We start from the raw sequence: 14,654 nt of genomic DNA on the forward strand, positions 1-14,654 counted from the left end.
CAAATTAAACCACTTGGAACACAAAAGGGGGAAATGAGAAAAAATCAGGAGTGAGACACATTATTCCATCGTACAAATTATTTTGTTTTCACTGCCTCTGTAAAAAGACTGTCTGAATGGTATTGTCTCTTTAAAAGCCTTTGTCAATATTTCGATGCTGTTGGCTGTCGCTCCGTTTCCTTCCCTCAAGTTTAAAGGATCTACTGCTGTCTCTGTGATAACAATCTGATGAAATCTAGTGGAATGGACTATAGCATTGTTGCACAGTGTTAAAGTCAGAGTAGACGACTTCGAAAAAAAAATCTGGGTTTAGTTGTATTCGGAACTTTGAGCATGTTTAGCAGACATGAAATCTTTATAAGAGAAGAATGGAATGTTGCTCTTCTTCATTCGGCAAAGTTTTTTTTAAAAGTTAACTTGAAAGCTGTGAACGGCTGTGTGGCACAGGTTGGTGATGCCTGTGTCCGTCTTCTTCCTGCTAAGAAGTTGACGGCTTCCACAAAAAATTGTGTATCTTTTTTTTTTGGTTTCTAGTATGTGCTTGACTCTGCTTGAACCTTGTCAACAATCAGAAGAAGGAGAAAATGTTGAAGTGAACGATGAAAACGTTGTTACTCTTACAGATGAGCGCTAATAAAGAATCCCTGGTCGTGAATCGAGCCACGATCCAATGCGATTCAGAGAAATGGCATCGTGGTTATACTCTCTTGTCTGTGGTATGTTTTTGCTCATGGTTGGTTTACAATGGTACTGAATAAAACTCTCACCTATGAAACGTTTGCCTTTGTCCAACCGAGCCTTGTTATCCATCGGGCTGAATGGGTGGAAGAAGTAAATGATCACTGTCGTATCTCTGGGACTGCTTTTACCGATGTGACCCGAGATGAGTCTTTGTGTTGGTATAATTGCTCGGTGAAATGCTTTGAGAATCAATGAATCAGTTTTGGACGGCAGAGTTAAGGTCCTTACAACAATGGAATGCGGGGACAATATTATATTTCTGTTATGTTTGCGCCAGGGTGCTTACGGTGTAAATTAAATAACAACTTTGTACGTGTATTAAGAAAGAGGATTGCGCGTCGCAGCTGCAGCCTTTTATGTGATGCAGTGACGAATGTATGGGACACTATGATTGTTTACAATAAAAAGTCCGTTATCAGATTGTTCACAAAAGGGGCTCGGCCTCCGTGTGGAGTGATATCAATGGTCTGGGGTAATGATGGAACCATCCTCAGTCACTTTCTCACTGCGTGGTGGCATGGTAATGAAACCTCTTACACGTAAAACTTTTCAACCAACAATAGAATATTGCCATGAACATCTGTGTAAATACTTCACATACGTACACAGGCAATATTGGGAGGTTGCACGTAACACTTCCACTCTCCTGACATTTTTGTGTGGGAGAGCAGGCAATATGATATCGTTTCCTATAAGGGTGAACCATTTATCCTATCCTAATGTGATTTGTCGCAGAAGTATAATAAATGTTCACGGTCCTTGTCCAGTGTCCAAATTAGAGTAAAACATGACCGTCTAGTTACCCAAGCGGCCTGAGTAACACTGGGAGCGGCGTCCCTTAATGCTGAGTAATGAGGTCCTCGTGAACTAATTACAAGCGTTGTAAGATATACAAGCAGTGGCCCACTCCATGAAAGGTGAGCTCGGGGCTGAATCAGCCATGGCTCAGGAGCTTGTAAATATGGTAATTACTGAATCATAAGATTTATGGGATAAAATTAAGAGCAATTACTTTGGATCCTTTAAAGATATCTTGGGCTGTGGTCTGTCTCGATATTCAAGCTGTCATGGATGGCTAGAAAATGTCACTACAACAGACCATAGGCACTTAATTACCCTACTGGGCTGGAGTCAACTTTCTAGTCATCTTAGCCAGTTTGCTAATGGTAACCTGCGCTCCTGGGCCCTACTGTCCGGACTGTGTACTGAAATGGTTTGCCAATAGTTCTGGTGAATCCCACAGGATGTTAATGCTATACTCTTATGTTGACGTGAGACTAATTATAGGGGGGCTCCGATACGTTTGTAAAGACCGAGAAGACTGGGGATCCACCTTTGATACCGCAACAGGCAGCTATCTGCACTATCATGTAACAAGTTGCCTGGATAATAAGTTTGGATGGATAAGCTTTCCACCCACTCAGCCGATTAGAGAGAACGTAACTCGGGTGATTGTAACCCATGTGTGGAAACTTGTGAGCCTATGTTATTTTGTGCTAGACGTGGACTGTTATGTTTTAGAACTAAATGTAATATTGTGACTATTGATATGATCGATTGTCAGACTATATATATGTATTGTATTGTGTACACGGTACTCGATCGATATCAATGTGTGACGGTTCCTTGTTGAATGCTCCACAATGGTATATTGTAAGACTGTGGGACAGTTTAACTATTCGATTAGTAATATGGAGGTGGGACTAAATATCAAGAAAAGTAGACAATTAATAGGTAATGAGCATGTGAAGATGGAACTGAACAAGTTGAAATATAGTGATTGGAGGTTAGATTTGGGAACTGAAGACGATATGGATCAGATAAAGGTGATCCAAACGAGAACAGAGCGTGAGTTTAAGCACTCATGGTGGGAGTCGTTACTAGGGTGGGAGCCGTTAAGAGGGTGGGAGCCTTTACTGGGTCGCATTGTTACTAGGCTGGGAGTCTTTGCTAGGGTGGGAGCTGTTACTAGGGTGGGAGATATTACAAGGGTGGGAGTCGTTTCTAAGTGGGAGCAGTAACTAGCGTGGTCACCATCAGCCACTGGAAATTTCGAATATTGCATTGCACCCCATAGTTTGCATTGTGACCTCTCAGATTCTGTTACTGATCATCATGTTAACACTTTGCAGTTGGGCGAAGAAGATAATGTCATTGACCCAACTGTCAGAAGAGCAACTGAAGCCTGTAATGTACACACAGTCCACCTCACCATACACAGTCCATCTCATCATACACAGTCCACCTCACTATATGATGCAGAAGAAGAAATAAAAAGTGGTGAATATGTTGGAAATGTTGGAGAGTTAATGGTTAATAATCGAAATAACCTGTATAACTACAAATGGTTATGAAAGCAACAGGCTTTATAAGATAAACAGGAAACTAGAAGGGAATTGGGAGAAGAGGCGATGGACTTCTTCAAGTGTCTGATAACAATCTACAAAGGGGTGTTGCAAAGAGATAGTGTTTGGGATTGCATCGACCATGAGTGATTATTGTACAACTTAGTGATTAGTGTAATAAACATAGGTAGAGGGATCAATTAACCATGGTATAGAGTGGTGGTTTAGGTAAATAAGCTGTCAATAAACTGTTCTTGAAAGGTTCCGAGGACAGTTTGTCAGGAAGTCTTGTTCATGGAATGTACTCAACTAAGACTGTTTATTGAATAAGTTGTTCTTGAAAGAATCCAAGAACAGATCAGTCATGAAGTCTTATCTGTGAGGTATACCTTTGAAGTCAGAAAACTGAAGTGTATAAGAAGGGTGGATAGTTCCAGAGTTAGTTGGGAGAGCTCGAAAGAGAGAGGGATCCGGAGCTATTCCTGTATACGGTATAAATTGACCACCTGCACTGTAAAGGATTACAGTCTGTTCTGTATATTCCACCATCAAGTGTCTTGTACTTACTCGAAGCATGTGGTGGTGAAACTTAGGAGGAAGAAGGTCAACAGCCCGCAAGGATCTATCCTTGACACCCTCCGATTTCTCCGCTACATGCAGCATCAGATACACACATGTACTCTAACCATACCCAGCTCTACCTCACCTACCTACCTCTCTCGATCCTTCCACTGCCTTCGATTTGTCACGCTGCTTGTCCGAAATTCAGTAATGAATTTTCCTCCAATTAAATATTGGGAAGACCGAAACCATTGTCTTTGGCCCCACCACAAACTCCATTCCATAGCCACCGACTCGATCCACCTGCTGAGCCACTGTCTCAAGCTGAACCAAACTTTTCACAACGTCGGAGTCCTATTTGACTCTGTGCTGAGCTTTTGACCACATAGTCTCTCCTCACCAAGTCGGTCTATTTCCACCTCTGTAACATCGCCCGTCTACGCCCTGCCCATCTCCCGTTGAAACCCTCATCGATGCTTTTGTTACCTCTAGACTTGACTATTCCAATGCTCTCCTGGCCGACCTCCGGTATCCCACCCTCCATAAACTTGAGCTCATCCAAAACCCTGCTGTCCATATCCAAACTCACACCAAGGCCCGTTCACCCTTCACCCCTATGCTTGTTGACATACATTAGCTCCCGTTCTGACAACGGCTCGATTTAAAATTAACATTCTTTCGTTCAAATCCCCCTCTATCTCTGTAACCTCCTCCAGCCCGATAACCCTCTCTGCATACCTTCAATTACTGCCTTTTGCGCATCCCCGATTTTAATCGTTCCACCAATCGCGGCAGTTCCTTCAAATACCTAGGCCCGAAGCTCTGGAATTCACTCTCCAAATCTCTCAGCCTCTCTACCTCTCACTCATCCGTTAAGACGCCCCTTAAAACGTAACTTTTTTTGACCAAGTTTTAGGTCACCTGCCCTAATATCTCATTTTGTGGATCGGTACCAAATTTTATCTGATAACGCTCCTGTGAAGCACCTTGGGGTGTTTTCTTTAGTTAAAGGCGCTATGTATGCAAGTTGTTGTTAATTGTAAGGTCTCCCACCATTTAAAGAAGTAAGGATATGGTAGTGAGCTTGATAACTGCGAAGCATCTATTGCTGCACCGTGTCCATCACCAACCCAGATGAACCCTCTCGAGAGGATGTATAAAGTGCGGCTAAGGATATATCACGGGGTGAAGCACCAAGCACCAGCGAGCAGGAGGAGCTGGAAATAGTTCTATATTTCTCCCCTGGGGAGGCCGAGAAACAACTGTCCTTGGCTGAGGGTCCCAGTCTTCAAGAGAATTAAGACTTGGTCGCACAGATCTAATGTGCAGGCCGTGGAGACATTCATCTCCCACATTCTGGAGATGGCCGATTAGTTGGAGAAGTTCAAGAGCCGCATTTGTAAGACAACGCATGAGGTATGTAAGGCCAGGCAGATCACTCTGGACAATGTGACAGTCCAGGTGATTCCAGCAGCAGCAAGGAATCTGGTGGAGATTCTAAGGGAGTTTGTTACTTCTGAATGGCAGCTATTACGGCTTCCATAGATTAATTGTGTGATGCCTTTAACAACATCATATCTCAGGGCTTTCACAACTTCATTGTAACAATTTGGTCTGTCTCACGCTGACCTTCAGCGCAACCGAGCCCATTCCCAGTACCAATGACATGCAAGAAATGGTTGCTGATTTCAGTGTTTCTGATGACGTGGTGAATGAGGTTGTTTCATTCCAGTTTGTGGTTATGGACTGAACCCAGTAGGCATGGCAAGTACAAGTGAGATGAGAGCAGAAGCAGGCCCTGCGAGCACATCAACATTCTATCTCGTAGAAGCTGCGGCACAGAAGCAGGCCATTCGGCCCAACAGGTCCAGCCAGTTTTTACGCTCCTCCCTCCCTACTTCACCTCACCGTATCAGAATATCCTCCTATTCCTTTCTCCCTCGTGTGCTTATCTAACTTCCTCTTGAATGCATCTATGCTAGTCGCCTCAACTACTCCTTGTGGTAGCACATTGCACATTCTAACCACTCTCTCGATAAAGAAGTTTCTCCTGAATTCCTTAGAAAACATAAACATAGAAAACATAGAAAATAGGAGCAGGAGTAGGACATTCGTCCCTTCGAGCCTGCTCCGCCATTCAATAATGGGTGTATAATGGGCGGCCCATCCATTACCGTCTGTGTTGTGCCCTGGTCGAAGTTGAATTTTACCCTCGTTGGCTGATTCTTTATCTCATGTCCAAGTCTCATTGCTGTTACGGTATTGAACCTGACACAGAATGGCTGACGGGAAGATAGTTTGCGTTAGATTGATAACAGTCATAAATTAAAATGTTATATTCCTTATACTCAAGTTGACCAGGCTTAAACAATGTTTTGGTGCAGGAATTAAGTGTTCGACTATCCGAGATGTGGAAAGATATGGGCTGCTTGACAGGTGTTCAATGATTTCAGTCTGGAGTCAATCGGCTGAGTGCCCCGGATCAGGTCGGAGGCTGGTGGCTGCACCCTGTGGATTATCAGGGATGAAATGTAACTTCGGCGGGGCGGAATTATAGGCCGCAGTGCATCGGCCGCTCGTTTTGCACCCCATGACTTCAATGGAAAGGAGAATTGAGTGGGATGTATAATGGGCGGCCCATCCATTACCGTCTGTGTTGTGCCCTGGTCGAAGTTGAATTTTACCCTCCTTGTTTCTGAGTTGCTTTCACCAGGGTTTTCTGTCTTTGCACGTTTAGAATCTGCTTCTTTAGAAACTAAAGGTCTGACACAACTGGTGGAGTGGCGGGATGGGGAAATCTCGGGCCCACAGACGGGTTGCGTCTGACTCCAGTCGGTTTAAATTAGTGGGTGGAAATAAAGCGCTGCGGCCTTGTGTTTGAGAGCTCGGCTCTCCCCGAGAGTGGCGCTCATCGCTGGGAGCGCCCATTCGTGGAATCAGCCCTGACATCAACAGCACTTGCAGAATGAAATCTTTCCATCACAAACTGTTCTCTGGCAGACTGTACACACAATCGCAGAGTATCCCATCGCACACTACTTCCCCAGATGACTTACAAAATTCAATGCTCTCTGAAAAAAAACTGGGGCTGAAATTGGTCTCCGGCAGTAGTGCAAAATGAGCGAAAGCGCAAAATGAGCGACAGTGTAAAATGAGCGATAGAGCACCAGCAGCCCGTTTTATTGTTGGTCCGATTTTCCAAACAATTGATTTCAATGTTAAAGGAAATCGGGCGGATTGTAGAAGGGGCTGCTGATTCGTTACCGAACGTTTTACACTACGGCCGGAAATCAATTTATGCCCTATGGTTCACAAAGCTTTCCATAGCTCATATCTGGGTCTGTTGTCGACTCATTGGGGTAGATTGGGACTTTGTGCGGTCGTGTAAAACGGGTGACAGGGAATCCGCAGCAGGTTTTACATCTGAATGAAATAAAAATTGGAGAGATGTAAAAGGGACTGTCAATTCATTCTCACCCCTTTTACACGATCACAATGTGTCACAATCTAGCCCATTGATGGTGATCGAGTGCTATGATTAATCACCAACTTCATTATCTTTGTATCGGACTAGCTGGACCTTGCTCATCTTTTGTCCAGCGATTATTATGTGTTTAATTCCCCCCTTCCGGGGTGATATTTACGGTTAATTCTCTATTTTTCGCAAGTCCCCTACACATTTTTATTCCACATCTGCTCCCTGAGGTGATTTTTATATTTAGGTCCTTGTTTCTTCCCAATATTTGCCCCTATCTTCATGTTTTCCCTCTCTCCCTGCTATCATGATTTTGCTGCTAAATCTGTATTCCTACTTCCGGATCCGATCTCTGTGTTTTTCCTTGTGTCTCTGCCAGAAGTCATTTTTAGATTGAAATCTTTGCTGATTCTTGGCATCAGATCCTTCCACTAATTTATTCGCTCTCTTCTTCCTGAGGTGATTTCCATGTTTAATCTCTGTTCATTCCTAATTTCATTCCCTCTCTGCAGGTTATTCCCAGTCTCTCTCCTGACGTGCCTGTGATCAGTTTAAGGCCCTCTTCGCAGCTTATTCCCAGTCTCACTGCTGAAGTGTTCGTGAACAGTTACAGGCCATTCTCTGTTTGTAATTTCAATTTTTTCCTTCCTTTGGTGATTTATGTCTTTAATTTTATGTCGTTCCCAAATTTCAGACCGTTTCTCCATGTTTACACTCTCTCCTTCCTGAGCAGATTTAGTTTATATTTAAATCTCTATATCTATGTGTATAATATAGTAAAAAAAAGAATAAGAATACAAAAGTCAGTATTAATGTATTATGAGAATGTATTATTTTAATAGAGGCTACACTTGTTTTAGATTAGGTCGTTAGGATTCTGCCGGGGTAGGCAAAGTAAGGATGAAGGTGTCAGTTTAATGAAATTTAATGAAGAATCAAAGGCTTTGTGTAAAAATCATAGCTGGTTTGGAGACAACATATCTTATGTTTCAACCGTTACTATTCTATTAAAGTGTGGTGATTATAACCGTGCAAAATTGTTTCATCTTCGTCATGAACAAAACACACATTCCAGTCAAAACTTGTTATGGTGAGAGCCACGGAGAGGGGTCATTTGCTGTTCCTGTTGAATCACTGTTGCACTATAATTAAAGATACAAACTGAGTGAGAATGGCACTATCTGGTGTTTAAGACAAAGACAGTGGTGCAGTGAGTGAATTAAACACTAAAACGTGAACTTCTGCAAATAAAATCGATTAACATTTGGTTATTTCGACATAATGCTTACAGAGATGGAGAGACCAGACATTCGGAGGGAAGGTCAAATTAGCCATTTTGTGTAGAGAATGCAATTCCAGCTTCTAGTAAATAAATCAAAGTAAAATTGAACTCAACGTTAAAGTAGTTCGGATCTAGGTTTGCGTTCTCCATTATTGATATTTCAATTTAATCTGATGCAATAACAGTATTTGTAACAGTAGCATTGCAGAAGAGAGCTGCGGGACCCTGTCCACTTTAGTAACACTGCAGAGGGGGTAAGAGTACATTGTGATTTATTATAGAATCCAACAGGTCTCTGGGAAAGTTACACATGGTACAGATGTTGGAGCAAAAAAGTGCAAAGTGATTTTACATTTTAATTTGGGGCAATGTCTTTTTATCTCCACAAGATTTAATTTTATGGAGTCTTTTTTCTAAAGAAACTTCAGGCACAAACCAGGGTTTTATAAAAAAAACAATCATTTATTATTAATACACTAGAAAATTGACATTAGATTTTAAACAAAATATTGGGTTGGTGCCCGATTTAGAATTGCTTTAACAACAGCAAAACAACACATTCTGAATTCTCAAAATGCATAACAGTTTGGAAATCAAATGTTTATCTTAGACTAACCCCATAAGGAAAGTCATATCCTTATAGTTGGCTCAAGATTGCCGGAAAGATTCCAGGTATTTTGATGGATACCGTTGTAGGGTCGCATGGCTTTCTCTTGCAACCAGTTCATCTGATTCACAGGCAGTCTCTAAACCTGCATGGAGGCATCAAACTGGGAGGCAGGGAGCAGCCTTGAAGATTGAAGTGTGGTGGCGCTGCCAGGAAGCGAAGGGCGAGATTGGAGCAGTCCTGGTGGATCTGTGTCTCTTCCCACTCAACTTCTGCCAGCTTTCAAAGACCTTTTTAACACAGAACCACACCTCTGGGGCGGTGGCTTTTCCACAACAGGTTGCTACAAATACAACCCACGATTGATTGACACTTCACTTGTTTTGTCTCAGCGGCCACAACGTAACCACATTAAGCAGGCAGGTGTTCAAACGACCTCTAGCCCTTCTGGAATCGTTCTTGATGCTCTGGCGATCCATCCTCTGTTGTGTGATCTTTTACAATGTGTCCTTAACACTCCTTTTAACAGTCCTTTCACTTTTTAAGAATCCTTTTTGTTCAGACATACTGAAGCCGATTTAATATCAGGCTTTCGTTTATCAGATGAATTTTTACTACAAAAATGATCTGGGGAAACTTCTGCAATAAGTAATGGTCAGGGTCAGTTGAACAAGACTGGGTGACTTTATTTTGCAGCCTCGAGGCATCACCTTTAGAACTCTCAACATTATATAAACAAGAGCATTACCCCGGAACAAACATGAACCGTCTGGCCTGCTTCATCTGCTGCTGTTCTGCTAGTCAGCACTCTCACACACTCCAGGCTGATTACACAGTTTGTTTGGTTATTGCATGCTTTCTGTGTTCTATTCTCATTCCTGTTTCTACCCTTCTGTCAATATATATGGTTGTCCATCTTTTATTGTGTTTGTTCTCTGTGTAATATCGTTGATCCTTTTTTTATTTTCTGTTTGTTTTTCTATCTTGTTATTTCTACTTCTATTTAATTTCCATCTCTCTGCCGCTGTTTATGTCTCAACCTTTTCTATCTGTTACTCTTGGCTTTTTTTCTACTCATCTCTCTCTCTCTGTTTCTATGTCGCTGCCTGTCTTCTCTCTCTGCCTTCTCTGCAGGCAGAGAGAACGGAGCACGGGATCAGAGATAAAAGGAGGAGCGAGAGAGGAGAGAGAAAGCGGAAGGCGGGATCAGCGATAAGAGGAGCGAGAGAGGAGAGGGAGATGAGCGCGTGTTCAGCGATAAAAGGAGGAGCGAGAGAGGAGAGAGAGAGCGGAACGCGGGATCAGCGATAAAAGGAGGAGCGAGAGAGCGGAGCGCCGGATCATGGATAATACAAGAGAAGGGACGGAGAGCGGAGCACCGGCGGGAAGAGAGGTAAAAAAAAAACACCTGAAGTGGATTCAGCACAAGGGAAGGAGCTGATTGGTGAGCAGCTGGTGAGTATTTTTTCTGGTGAGTTTTCTTTAAAGTTTTTTCGTTTTTTTAAGTTTAGTTAATAATATAATAAATCGAGTCATACAGGGCACCTCAGACCAGTTGAATGCACGGCCTGTGCCATGTGGGAACTCCAGGAAACTTTCCCTCTCCTGGAGTGCAGGAAGTGTCATCAACTGGAGGAGCTTGAGCTCCGGTTTTCGGAGCTTGAGCAGCGGCTGGTGCCACTGCAGTGAAGCCGCTAGGCTGAAAGTTTCATGGATAGCACGTTTCAGAAGGTGGTTACCCCACAGTTTAAGAGAGTGCAGGCAGAGAGGGACTCGGTGACCGCCTGACAGAGAAGGAGGACGAGGCAGGTAGAGCAGGTCTCCACTGAGGGCATCTCACTCTCTAGCCAGTATTCAAATATAAATACTGGTGGGGGAGAGGGTTCCTCTGGGGAGTGCAGCCAGATCCAAGTCCACAGCACCAAGGGTGGCTCAGCTGTAAGGGGAGGAAGAGCATGGTCAGGAGAGCGATAGTGATAGGGGATTCTATAGTTAGGGGGACAGATAGGCGTTTCTGCGGCTGCAGACATGATTCCGGGATGGTATATTGCCTCCCTTGTGCCAGGGTCAAAGATGTTATCGAGCAGATGCAGTACATTCTGAAGGGGGAGGGTGAACAGCCAGAGGTCATGGCCCATATTGGTACCAATGACATAGATAGAAAGGGGGATGAGGTCCTGTAGACAGATTTTAAGGAGTTAGGAAAGAGATTAATAAGCAGGACCTCAAAGGAAGTAATCTCTGATTACTCCCAGTGCCATGCACTATCGGTTGTAGAAATAGGAGGATAAAGCAGATGAACGCGTGGCTGGAGAGATGGGGAAGGAGGGGGGGCTTTAGATTCCTGGGGCATTGGGTTCACTTCAGGGGGAGGTGAGACCTGTACAAGTCGGACAGGTTGCACCTCAACAGGGCCGGGACCAATATCCTTGTGGTGTGGTTTGCTCGTGATGTTGGGGAGGGTTCAAATGAGCTTGGCAGGGGGATGGGAACCTGAGCATAGATTCAGAAGGGCGAGAAGCAGAGCTGGAAATGGAAGGCAGAAAATTAGTTTTAAAGGCAGAGCAAACAAAGGTTAGAAACTAGACAACAAAAGTATTTGGCCATGCTTAATGGTATATACCTCAATGCAAGGATTATAGTGAATATAAGGCAGATGAGCTAAAGGCACAGATCGATACGTGGAAGTACGATATCTTAGCTAGTACAGAAGCATGGCTTAAACAGGGGCAGGAATAGCAGCTCAACCTTCCTGGTTACAGAGTTTTCAGACGAGATGGAGAGGGAGATAAAGAAATAGGGGGAGTTGCAATATTGGTGACAAAAAAACAATTATGGCTGTGAGGAGGAATTATATGTTAAAAGGATCATCAAATTAGGCCACATGGGTTGAGCTGGAGAACAAAAAAGGGGCAGCCACACTGCTGGAAGTGTACTATAGACCACCAAACATTCAGAGGGAGATAGCAGAGCAAATATGTAAGCAAATTTCTGAGAAGTGCTAAAACAATAGAGCAATAATAGTAGGGGATGTCAACTACCCTAATATTAACTGGGATCGAATCGGTGCTAAAGGTATAGAGAGCACAGAATTCTTAAAGTGCATTCAGGAAAACTTTTTTAGCCAGTACGAAGCAAGCCCAACAAGTAGGGGCAGTTCTGGACTTAGTTTTGGGGAATGAAGCTGGGCACGTGGAAGGAGTATCAGTGGGAGAGCATTTTGCTGGTAGTGATCATAATTCAGTTAGATTTAGTATAGTTATGGAAAAGGACAGAAATAGAGCAGGATTACTGTTCTAAATTGGGGAAAGGCCAATTTTACTAAGCTGAGAAGTGATTTAGCAGAAGTGGACAGAAACAGCTACTTGAAGGTAAATCAGTGTCAGAGCAGTGGGAGGCATTCAAGAGGGAGATTCAAGGGGTTCAGAGGAAACATGTTCCCACAAAGAAAAAGGGCGGGACTGCCAAATCTAAAGCCCCGTGAATGACAAGAAGCATACAGGATAAGATAAGTCAAAAAGTGAATCTTATGTCAGACAGCGAGATCTCAATACTGCAGAAAGCCAAGACAAGTATAGAACGTGCAGGGGTGATATTAAAAAGGAAATTAGGAAAGCAAAGTTGGGGGGGGGGGCATTAAGAAATCCTGCAACTAAAATTAAGGAATACCCAAAAATGTTTGAAAATACACAAAGAGTAAAAAGATAACTAAAGAAAGTACAGTTAACCTATGTGTGGAGTCTGAAGATGTGTGTATGTTATTTAATGAATACATTGCGTCTTTCTTCAGAAAAGAGAGGGACGATGCAGAGAATGTAGTTAAGGAGGAGGATTATGAAATATTGAATGAGGTAAAGATGTTTAGCATCTATGAAAGTCGATAAATCGCCAGACACAGAGGAAATATATCCCCAGCTGCTAAGAGAAGCAAGGGAGAAAATAACAGAGGCTCTAAAATCATATTCCAATCTCCCATGGACACAGGCATGGTGCCGGAGGATTGGAGGACTGCTAACATCGTACCGTTGTTTAAAAAGGGAGAAAGTGATAGACCGAGTAATTATATTCCAGTCAGTCTAACCTCGATGGTGGGCAAATTATTGGAATCGATTCTGAAGGACAGCATAAATCGTCATTTAAAAAGGAACGAGTTAATCAAGGATAGTCAGCATGGATTTGTTAAGGGAAGGTCATGTCTGACTAACTTGATTGATTTGTTTGAGCAGGTAACAAGAAGGGGCCATGAGGGTAACGCATTTGAGGTAGTGTACATGGATTTACCAAGGCTTTTGACAAGGTCCCACATGGCAGACTAGTCAAAAAAGTAAAAGCCCGTGGGATGAAAGGGAAAGTGGCTAATTGGATCCAAAATTGTCGCAGTGGCAGGAAGCAAAGTGTAATGGTTGACAAGTGTTTTTGTGACTGGAAGGCTGTTCCCTGTGGTACAAGGTCCCTTGCTTTTTGTGGTATATTTTAATGATTTGGACTTGAATGAGAAGTTTGAGAAGGCTTGATCAAGAAGTTTGCAGATGATACAAAAATTCGCTGTGTAGTTGATAGTGAAGAGTAAAGCTGTAGACTGCAGGAAGATATCAATGGACCGGACAGGTGGGCAGAGAAAATGGAATTCAATCCAAGGAAGTGTGAGTTAATGCATTTGGAGAGGGCAAATAAGACAAAGCAGTACACAGTAAATGGGAGGATAATTCGAGGTGTAGAGGATCAAAAGCGACCTTGGAGTGCACGTCCACAGATCCATGAAGGTAGCAGGACTGGTAGATAAAGTGGTTAAAAAGGCATAAGGGATACCTTCCTTACTAGCCGAGGCATACAATATAAGAGCAGGGAGGTTATGACAGAACTGTATAAAATACTGGTTAGGCCACAGCTTGAGTACTGCGTACACTTCTGGTCACCACATTACAGGAAAAACGTGATTGCACTAGAGAGGGTACAGAGGAGATTTACGAGGATGCTGCCAGGGCTAGAGAATTTTAGTTATGAGAAAAAATTGGATAGGATGGGGTTGTTTTCTTTGGAACAAAGGAGGTTGAGGGGTGATGTTAAGGTATGTAAAATTATAACAGGACTAGATAAAGTGAAGAGAGATGACCTATTTCGCTTAGCAGAGGTGCCAGTGAACATGGGGCATAGATTTAAAGTGATTGTGAGGGGATTAGAGGGGAGCTGAGGAGAATTTTTTTCACCCAGAGGGTGGTGGGGGTCTGGAAATCACTGCCTGAAAGGGTGGCAGAGGCAGAAACCCTCAAGTCATTTAAAAAGTACTTGGATGTGCGCTCGAAGTTCTGTAGCCTACAGGGCTATGGACCAAGTGCTGGAAAGTGGGATTAAACTGGACAGCTGTTTTTCGGCCGGCACGGACACGACGGGCCGAATGGCCTCCTTCTCTGCGGTAACTTTCTATGATTCTGCCTTTTTTACATCTGTCTCCCTGTGCCCCTCTCTCTCTCTCTCCCTCCTGATTTAATCCGTCTTTTTGTCTTTCCACCTCTGTCTCCATATCCATCACTCTCTTTCTGTTTGCTTCTGTTTATCTCTGTCTTTGTTTCTCTCTGTGTGTCTTTTCTTTCTCTCCATCTCTTTCGTCCTCCTCCCCTTTGTTTCATACTGTTTGTTTCTCAA

The sequence above is a fragment of the Heptranchias perlo genome, unplaced genomic scaffold (genome assembly GCF_035084215.1).
Source record: "Heptranchias perlo isolate sHepPer1 unplaced genomic scaffold, sHepPer1.hap1 HAP1_SCAFFOLD_230, whole genome shotgun sequence".
NCBI lineage: Eukaryota > Metazoa > Chordata > Chondrichthyes > Hexanchiformes > Hexanchidae > Heptranchias > Heptranchias perlo.